The following is a 10,590-nucleotide window of genomic DNA, read 5'->3' as shown; positions in this document are numbered from 1 at the left end:
TTAAAAAAATCTTTATGTTTGAGAGTATTACAGATGCCCTACATTTTTCCCTCATCGTCACCTTCCACCTGGTTCCTGCCCCACCCCAGGTCTTCAACGCCATATTGTCTGTGTCCATAGGTAAAATCTTAGGTTAATCTCTTCCTGCTCCTCTGTTCCCCCTTGCCTCTGAGATACAGAATTCTGTTAGGTGCTTCCATGCCTCTGGTTCCATTCTATTCATTGGCTGTTGTTGTTGTTATTGTTGTTTGCATTAGATCTATTGTTTATTTAATTTGTTTTTTACATTCAATTGATGATCTATAATAATAAAAGCATATTATGCTAATTAGACCAGATGTCCTTCTGGACATCCTTCTGGACGACTTCCAGATGAAGCCAGGGCTGCAGCCACAGGATCAAGGATGCCTCCGTGGGAGGGATCCAGGTAGCTGCCAAGGCAGTGAAGGCCTATCCTTGGACAAATTTCATGCATTGGGTCTCTAGTAGATACATATGTATTGACATATTATTGTTTATAGTTTTAAACTTTTCTTCTTCCTTCATCTTCTTCTTTTCTTCTTCTTTTCTTCTTCTTTTCTTCTTCTTTTCTTCTTCTGTTCTTCTTCTTCTTCTTCTCCTTCTCCTTCTCCTTCTCCTTCTCCTTCTCCTTCTCCTTCTCCTTCTCCTTCTCCTTCCCCTTCCCCTTCCCCTTTCCCTTCCCCTTCCCCTACCCCTTCTCCTCCTTCTCCTCCTTCTCCTCCTTCTCCTCCTTCTCCTCCTTCTCCTCCTTCTCCTCCTTCTCCTCCTTCTCCTCATCCTCCTAATCCTCCCTCCTCCCCCTCCTCCTCCTCCTCCTCCTCCTCCTCATCCTCCTCCTCCTCCCCCTCCCCCTCCTCCTCCTCCTCCTCCTCCTCCTCCTCCTCCTCCTTCTTCTCCTTCTTCCTTCATCTTCCCTAAAGGGGTTTCCTGATCAGGGGTGGGGGGTTGAGACTGGGAGCATTTCTGGCCTGGGTAGGGGGCTGGGGAGTTTGCAGGCTGGCCATGGCCCCATCTGGGTGGGGGTCCCCGCTACGGGGCATGCCCAGGCTGGGTGAGAGTCTGAGGGCTCTTTTCTGGGAAGTCACACACACTTTGGGGTGGGGGTCCCTGCTGGGGGTGTGGCCAGCCTGGGTGAGAGGCTGATAGCTGCTAGCAGGCTGGCCACGCCCTCATTGGGATGAGGGTTTCCACTAGGTGTGGTGTTGGCCTGGGCAAGGGGCTAATGGCCTTTTTCAGGCTGGCCACACCCCCATGGGGTGAGGGTCCCCACTGCGGTTAAGGGGGCCTGGGCAAGGGGCTGAGGGCCGTTTGGGGGCAGTATGCAGGCTGGCCACGCTCCAGGCCTTGTCCAGAAGGACATCTAGAAGGTCTCCGGAAGGACTTCCATTCTTATTACCATATTACTTTTTTATTAGTATAGATATATATACTTTACAGGCACAGTTATAAAACAGCTCAAGTGCCCATCAGTAGATGAGTAGATGAAAAATGTGTAGTACATTTACACAATGATATACTTTGCTACTGGAGAAAAGAAGGCACTCTTATACCCTTCGCAACAGTATAGACAGATCTGGAGATTGTTATGCTAAATGAAATAAGCCAGTCAGAGAAAGGCAAATGCCATATAATCTCACTTACACATGGAATCTAATGAAGAAAATAAACTGACAAACAAAATAGGACCAGAGGCCTGGATTCATGGGCCAGACTGACAGATCTCAGAGGAAGGGGTGTGGGGAAAGGGAAGTGATTAGCCAAAGAACATATATGCACATATGCATAGCCCTTGGACACAGACCACCATGTGTGAAGCCTGCAGACTGTGTGGAGGGGCACTGAGGTGGTGAAATGGGAGATATCTGTAACAGTGTCAACAATAAAAATAAAACATTTTCAAAAGGAGTCCAAAAGGCAGAAAGTGAGAAATGACTTTTAGTGTGCAAGATGCATATGATTACTCTTCCTGAGGATGCTTTTATTCATAATAATATTTACTAGAATTTACGTCCATGTTCAATAAAGAAATCAGATTTTTAAAAAAGGAAATGTTCATTTATAATGCAAATGCTCAGAAATAAATTTTATCACATTTTGCATCTATTTTTCACTAATTAAGATCATAGTCTGCGTGTATTTATAACCAAAATGAGTTTTTCTTATTAAGACTTTGTTATTTTAAGAAGTGCTGAGTGAAACCAACTATATAACTTAGATTTTAGTATAAATAGAATTGATGGGTACTGGGAATATATCTCTACTAGAGGCCCAATGTAAGAAATTTGTCTGGGGGGCGGTGTGTCCCTCAGCCTGGATTGCACCCTCTTGCAATCCAGGATCCCTCGGGGGATGTCCGACTGTTGGTTTAGGCCCAGTCCCGCAGTGAACATCACTCTCACATTCTAAGACCACTGGCTCCTAAGCACTTGCCTGCCACCCTGCCTGCTCTGCCTGCCTGCCTGATTGTCCCAAACCACATCTGCCTTGTCTCCCACACCCGGGAGCTACGCTTTTCTCCTCCAGCTGGCTGCAGGCACCTGGTACCCAGGCTTCCCTCCCTCTGGCCAGCTACAGGCACCTGGTACCCTGGGCAGCTTCACATGGGCTGGCCTCAGGCACCCAGCACCCCGGGCAGCTTCACTTGGGCTGGCCTCAGGCACCCAGAACCCCCGGCAGCTTCACTTGGGCTGGCCTCAGGCACCCAGAGCCCCCGGCAGCTTCACGTGGCCTGGCCTCAGGCACCCAGAACCCCAGGCAGCTTCACGTGGCCTGGCCTCAGGCACCCAGAACCCCTGGCATCTTCGCCCAGGCTGGCCATAGGCACCCTGGTCCTGAAAGGCTTCGCCTGGGCCCCTGATCTGTCAGAAAGGACATCCAGAAGGATGTCTGGAAGATGTCTGGTCTATCCAGTCTGATTAGTATAGTACCCCTTTTTTAGTATACTAGCAGATTTTTAAATGTGGTGCTCAGGGCCAAATTGCCTATTGCAAATGTCAAAAACAACGTAAATCTTAAACAGCAGTATAAGGACAATCTTCAAAAACTGGATGGATGTAAAATATTATTTTACTCTTTTAACTTATTCCCTTTATTAAAAGGGCAATAAATACTTTTTCATTTGGCCATTGGTCACTTATCCTTATGCAAAAAAAATACTCTGTTCATTTTTAAGTTAGAGTTTCTTGTTGTTGATCTCAAAGACTTCTCTGTAAAAGGAAGGCATAACTTTGCCCTGATACACATATACTGCATATATTTTGCAAGAACGTTTTCTTTATCTTGCTAAAATTTTTTCCTGGTAGACAGTGTTTGAAAAATTTTTAAATATATTTTTATTGATGAATAAAATATATTTTATTCAATGTTGAGAGAGAATCATTGATTGGCTGCCCCCTGCACACTCCTACAAAGAATAGAACCCACAACACAGACATATACCCAGACCAGGAATCGAACCATGACCTCCTTCTTCTTATGTTGACACTCAACCACTAAGTCATGCCAGCCGGACTTGAACTTTTTATATTACTCAATCAACCTCCAGAAATCTTGTGCTTCAAGTCTTTGTCAACATTAAAAAAACAAAGTATAAACGGATATTTGTGTATTTTCCTGGTACTTTTCTCATTTTGCATATTTAAAAGTTTTAATCTGAGATTTTTTTGGAGTAATCCAAATCTAGCTAGTTTTATACAAACACAACATAGAATCCTCTACCATTTTTCATTGACCTTTTCCAGAAACATGAAATGTCACCAGTATCGAGTTCTGAAGTGTTACATATATTTGGAGGTTTGGGCACTTTTCATTCTGTTCCAATCATTTATCTGTCTTTTCAGCTATTAGTAAACGAATACTTTATGGAAATTCATAGCACACATTAATATCTAGAAGGGTAAACCTGTGTCTACTATGCAAAATTTTTCTTAATTTCATGACAATGATGGAAGATAACATGGAACTCAAAAATTTTTAAAGTATATTGAGTTGGTCGGTAAAACTAATAAACATAAGACAAGCACACATTTTGAGAAAGTCAGTCGTCATAATCAGGACCACAGCTACATTCCCATTTCAAAGTTGCTTCTGAGTTCCCTCCATAAAGAATATAGTTTATTAGTTTTTATCCAAGGAATTTTTAGCCCAGAAGTGGATCTATTATGGGAATTATCTCTCTCATTGTGCACTTTTCTATAGTATGTAACATCATGGTATAAAAATGTGTATGGTAGAAAATCCTATATAAGAAAAGCTTAATATGCTAAGTGCCGGTCATCAGTCAGCTGTTCAACCATTCGGGAGTGTAATATGTTAATGATGAGCTAAGGCCACTCACCTACTCGCTATGAAGTGCACTGACCACCAGGGGGCTGACACTCAGACCAGTAGGTTTGCTTACTGCTGGGGTCATGCTGATCAGCACTTAGCGAAATGGGCCAGACATGCTCTGGAGCCCTCCCATGGTCCCTCTGCAGCTTGCCAACCTCTCGTGTCACTCCCTGGCCCCGACTGTGCACCAGTAGGGTCCCTTGGCCTGGCCTGCGCCCTCTCACAATCCAGGACCCGCTAGGGGATGTTGGGAAGCTGGTTTGGGCCCAGTCCTGCAGGCCAGGCCAAGGAACCCCACTGGTGCATGAATTCATTATTGATATGTAGTTAAATCACTTAAAAATTGTTAGTAAAGTGTTCTTTAAGAAGAATTATCTGTGAGTCCATGTGGTTTTATTTTTGCTGCTCATAAATTTGGTCTGAGCGCTTGAACCCAGGTCAGGTGTCCACCAAAGAGTTGCTGCTGGGGCCTGCAAGGGTGCGCCTCTCCCAGTCTACCAACCTCCTCCCAGTGGACCCTAGGCTGCCAGCCTCCCAGGCCCTATTACCTTCTCATCCTGTCCCTATCATTCAGGCTACTTTTCCTGAACAATAGGATTTGTCTCACTCTCAACAGGTTTCCCACGCTGGCAGCTTTGTGGATGGCGCGCATATCTTCCTCTCGATATTGGGGCATTCTGGCTCCCAGGCCACTGCACCCAGGACTGGTGGGGGAGTCCTTAACTGCCACTCTGGGACATCTCAGAATAGGAAAACAGTTCTCCATGGCAGAGAGTCTAGGGCTTCAGAGAAGCCCCAACTTCCCTCTGCTTTTCGCACCTCCTGAGCAGAACACGAGCTCTCTAGCCAACCACCTGATGCCACAGCATTCAAGCAGGGCAGTTTGGCAGTTTACCATCTCCTCTCTCGGAATCATAGTAACCAAGCAACGGCCTCTGACATCACTACCCATATGCATAGAGCCTTGAGGTCAAAGGTAGCCAGAGCACATGTGCAAAGCCCAAATATCTCAAATCTCAGATACTACCCTGGTGGGTATGTCTCCCCGGTAAAAGCTCCCACCACAGCACCAGAGGGTGGCGGTTCCATAAGTGGTCAGGAGCATGAACTAAAGTTTCAGATTAGGTCCCGGGTCCCAAGTTAGGGGCATGCATGCAAGGGGCAGTCAATTCAAGTCTCTTTCATGTCTATGTTTCTCTCAATCTCTCTCTCTCTCTCTCTCTCTCTCTCTCTCTCTCTCTCTCTCTCTCATCAATAGATACATATACTCAGATGAAGATTTTAAAAAAAGAAAACTTCTCATCTTTAATGAAAAACATTAATGGAGAGATCCAAGAAACTCAACAAATCCAAGCACAAAACACACAAGGACATACACACCTAAAGGTCAAAGCTGAGAAAAGCATCTTGAAAATAAGGGATAAACAACCTATCACCAAAGGAGAGAAACATTTTGATGAATTGCTGGCTTCTGACCAAAATGATGGAAGTGAAGGATCTGTGGGATAACATATTCAAAGTTATTAAAGAAAAAAACAGCCTGGTTGGTGTTGCTCAATGGTTGAGCATCAACTTATGAACCAGGAGGTCATGGTTCCATTCATGATCAGAACACATGTCCAGATTATAGGCTCAATCCTCAGTAGTGGGTGTGCAGGAGGCAGGTGGTCAATGGTGGTCCTCTTTCATCATTGATGTTTCTATCTCCCTCTTCCTTCCCTTTCCTCTCTCCGAAATCAATAAAAATATATTTTTTTAAAAAAAAAACGAGGAAAACTTTAAAAAAGAAAAAAGCTGTCTGACCATGTATTATTCTATATCCAGCTAAATTATTCTTTTTAAAAAGGCATATTAAAGACATTCCCAACAAAGACTAAAAATGATTATATAAAGTGTAGTTATAGCACTGTATTTTTGAGTTGCAACACATACACATACTACAAATGGCAGCAATAGCAGAAACAGAAGAAAAGAAGTTACTAAAATAAAGGTAATGCATTTTGCCAGAATTAAATTTGTAGTATTTTGAAGTATACTGTGATAAGTTGATGTGTATTATCTTCACTAAAATGTAACTTAATTTAAAAAATGAACATAGGGACATTTTTATCTATGGGAAAAACAGAAAACACAAAGAGAAATAGCAGATATTAAAAACAACTTTATGAATATTACATATGAAGGAACCATACCCAGAACTCAAATAACATAAGAGATTGCCAGACTGGGTTTTAAAAAGGCAAGATTCAGCTGATAAAGGACTTGTATTCAAAATATGTGATTTCTTAAAATGAATAAGACAAACAACCTCCAAAAAGGTTGGGAGTCATATATTTGAATATATATCTCTCCAAAGATACACAAATGGTAAACAGCATAGGGGAGAACACTCATTATCACTTGTGCTAGGGAAATGTATATTCAATCCACAATGTGATACTGCTTCATATCCACTAGACGGGGCCTCCGCAAAAAGACAGATTAAAAGAGGTGAGGTGAAGTAGATGAATGATGACGGAAGGCAACTTGACTTGGGGTGGTGAACACACAGTACAATATACAAATGATGATGTACTGTGGAACTGTACACCAGAAACCTATATAATTTCACTGGCCAATGTCACTGCAATGCATTCAAATTAACAAAAAAGACAGACTGTAAGAAGTACTACTGTACAAGATGCAGAGACACTGGAACCCTCAAACACAGGTGGTTGGAGTACAGTATTATATAGTTAGTTTAGAAACAATTCCTCAGGTTCATAAAAATTACCACATGACTCGTCAACTTTAACCCTAGAAATCTACTAAGAGAAATGAAACACAAATCCATACAAAGACATGTACACACACATTCATATACACACACAAAGAGGAAGAGGGGGAAAGGGAGGAGAAGAAAAATAGGGAAGAAGCAATCAAAAAATTAGGCAAATGAACAAAACTGATGAATCTCTGTCAAGGGTATATGGAAGGTCCTCCTATTATTCTGGTAACATTTCTGTAAACGTGAAATTACATCAAAACTTAAAATTACCTTTAAATACTCAGGATAACAAGGAAAACCAAAGCTGACCTTCATACCTATTGGCACACGAATGATGAATAGATCTACATGGTCCAGCTGAAGTTTCTTCAGTGATGTTTGCAGGGCATGTCGAACCAATTATGGTCAAAATAAAGTAGACAATGCTGCAATAACCAAAAAAATATTTTAAAAAATGGTTTGTGATGTCACACATTTGGGAACTGAAATTCAACATCATGGTTAAGAGTCTGAGAATCGAGTAACCAACCACTGTGATGGTCTCAAAATAGGAAGTCCCAAGGCTAAATTCATGTTACTTACTGTAAATGAGGCTTTTAATGAGATACTGAGATTTATTTCAGTGACTGTAAGAAAACTGTCAATAAAATGTAGATGGGCCAGGAAAAGCAACCTAAATGTTTCAAGGATTAGCAAACTCATTTCTGAAAGGAGAGTCAGAAATGTCAGGCCAGGGGAAATGGAATCTACTGCCCTCCATGGGAAATGCCTGGAAGCAGGACTGCTCAGAGGTCCACATTTGGAAAACAAATCATCATTGATGTGGAGACACATAGGACCATTCTGTAGAGACCTCAGCTCTCTTTGTGTTGGAAGCAGGCTTTTCCACTTAAGAAAAATTTTACAAATTTCAGTAAATTCGATACTGACTTGAAAGCAGTCTTTCCTAGTCTGGCTCCCCTCTGGGAATAATATGTCAACCCCACTTGGATATGTGCTGAGAGAATTTGCTGAAGAATGAAACGAGTGGATCCACTCTGCAGTGGCTCAGTCAATCCACAAGCAGATGGAGAAGCTAATGAGCAAGTGGTAGTTAGAATCCCTTTCATATATGAAGGTCAAACAGCCATAACTGACATGATTTAGGTTCTTCAGCCACTCAAAGTAAGATATTGTAACGCCGCCTCCCCCCCCCCCCCCCCGGCATTCGGGTAGAGATCTGGAATAACCATGATGTTCTTCTCCAGGAAAATCTTATCTGCTTCTAGAGTTGTTGGCCCATTGGCACCTTCAGCGATGATCTTGGCTTTGATTCTAGATGTACTGGACTTGGTCAGCTGCTTCTCACTAGCAGCAGGGATCAGTATGTCACAGTCGGCCTCCAAGATGCCCCTTCATAAAGCTCTGCCTTAGGGAAATCCGGGACCGATCCATGCTGCAATTTGAAGTCTTCCAGTTCCTTTGGGTCAATACCATCTGCATTCCATAGACTCCCATCAGATGCACCAACACCAACACATTTAGCACCAAAACCATGCAAATATCTCATAGAGTGAAGGCCCACATTACCAAATCCCTGAACAACAAATGTTTTATCTCCAAACCCTGGTGTCATTCCTAAAATGCTCATATAAGAAGTTTCATTGATGAAGTTTTTGATTCCATGGAAAACTCCCCAGCCAGTAGCAGAGATCCATCTCTGGGCTGATGGGCTTGCCAGTGCCACAGGCATGGGCATTAATAGCATAGTGCCCGATGGTGCTAGCACAGGTGTCTGCAATCCAGGACATCTCTCCCTCCCCGTGCTCATGTCTGGGGCAGGCACAACAATGCCCAGACCAATGAAGCCCTTCTTTGCCAGTTCCATGGTAAACTTCCTAGTGATCTTTCCCAACTCATTATTGGTATAGTTCTTAGGGTTGATCATAACACCAGCTTTGGCACCCCCAAATGACACATGAACATGTCCTCAGAGAAGCCAAAGCTTTCACTTCATCTACACTCACCTCAGTGCTGTCAGGAATACCTACCTCCCTGGCAGGGTGTGCGGTGCTGGCGGTACTGGACCTGGTAGCCCTGGATGACCTCCCAGGAGCCATAGTGGCGCCAGATGGGGAAGATCAGGCTCAGCACATGGTTGCAGGCCTTGATGATCCTCAGGATGCCCGCACCTGCTTCTGCTTCTGCTCCTTGCTCGCTCTCCTGGATCCTGAGGTCCTCCACCAGCTTGTCCTTCATGATGCTGGCGCGCAGTGGAAGAAGCCCTCCACCCTCCTGAAGAAGTTGGGTCGTCCAGGCAGTCAGCCGCTGCCTGGCTGTAGTGTCACCAGGAAGGTGGCGGGAGCTCCGGCTGCAGGGTGCCGGCTGCGGGCTGCCTGCAGGCCAGGCCAGCCCAGCAGCACAGCCAAGTCAGCTGCAGCGGAGCCCAGGGCTCCAGCCCGATGCCTCACCCAGGCAGTGGGACATGGTGGGGGCGGAGGAGAAGTTCTCTGAGAGGCTCGGGACCAGGGGAGGGAGGGATGGCCCTGCAAGGGCTGCCCTTTTAAGCCGCAGCTTCCTGCCCTCAGGAGCGGTCCCTCCCCTTGGCGCCCACTGCCTACTCGGTAGGAAGGACTTTGGGCTCTGGGCCAAGGTGGCCGGTGAATGGCAGGGGGTGGGGCGGGCGACCCTGGCCTCCCTGGAGCCTTGCCTCCTCCTCCTCCATGGTCTCCCAGGCCTCCCTGGCGATGGAGCATGCAGGTCAGGCTGTAGGACCACAGATTTTTATTTTGTTTTCCTCTTCAACATTTTTGACACTATTCTAATAGTTTTATTCGGTATTGAAAGCTTTTTAGGAAATTTTGAGAGTATTTTTGTACAAAACATTTAAAAAAAAAATACTTGTTAACTTATTCTATTTTAACTTTCCAAATTCTATAAAAAGTTAAGAAATTAAAAAAAAGAAAATAACAAGCCTCACCGCATGGCCCACGTGACTGTGCAAGCCCCATGGAGACCCAAGCTCATTGCAGAGCATGCGCTCTTGAGCCTCGTGAGTTGCTGCGCATGCGCCTTGCTGCCAGCATCCTGGGAGGAGAAGGAAGGAGAGGCGGCTGTGTTCCTGCATCACAGCCTTTCTCCCATCGAGACTGAACTGGTGGGTGCAGAGAGCAGCGCCCCCAGGGCTCTGATGAGCATGGGAGAGTGGGAGGAGGACCCCGGGCTTGGTAGGGGCGGGTGCGGGTTCTGTGGCCTCCTAGGGGGAGGGCCCGAGGGCAGGGCCTTTCTCCTCTCAGGCATCATGGCCGCCTGGGCCCTGGGAGTCCCTGCGTGACCTGGACAAGGAGGGTGGTGGGCCCACGTGGACAGGGGTCAGTCAAGAGTCTGGGGTATTATTTCAGGTGCCTGGGTCCTGTGGGCACCAGGAATGGGGACACAGGGTCCAGAATCGTCCTTGGGGCCCTGGGCAGGGGGTGGGGGCGGCGGTAAAGGAA

The 10,590-nt window shown here is 45.2% G+C and overlaps 1 pseudogene; it reads right to left on the bottom strand.

The window, feature by feature from the left end:
- Window positions 1-8,164: 8,164 nt before the first annotated feature.
- LOC132233416 (glutamate dehydrogenase 1, mitochondrial-like) lies at window positions 8,165-10,081 on the bottom strand (annotated as a pseudogene).
- Window positions 10,082-10,590: the final 509 nt, after the last annotated feature.

The sequence above is a fragment of the Myotis daubentonii genome, chromosome 1 (assembly GCF_963259705.1).
Source record: "Myotis daubentonii chromosome 1, mMyoDau2.1, whole genome shotgun sequence".
Taxonomy (NCBI): Eukaryota; Metazoa; Chordata; class Mammalia; order Chiroptera; family Vespertilionidae; genus Myotis; species Myotis daubentonii.
Note: the sequence above shows the minus strand (reverse complement) of the source record. Positions and strands in the feature narration are given on the sequence as shown.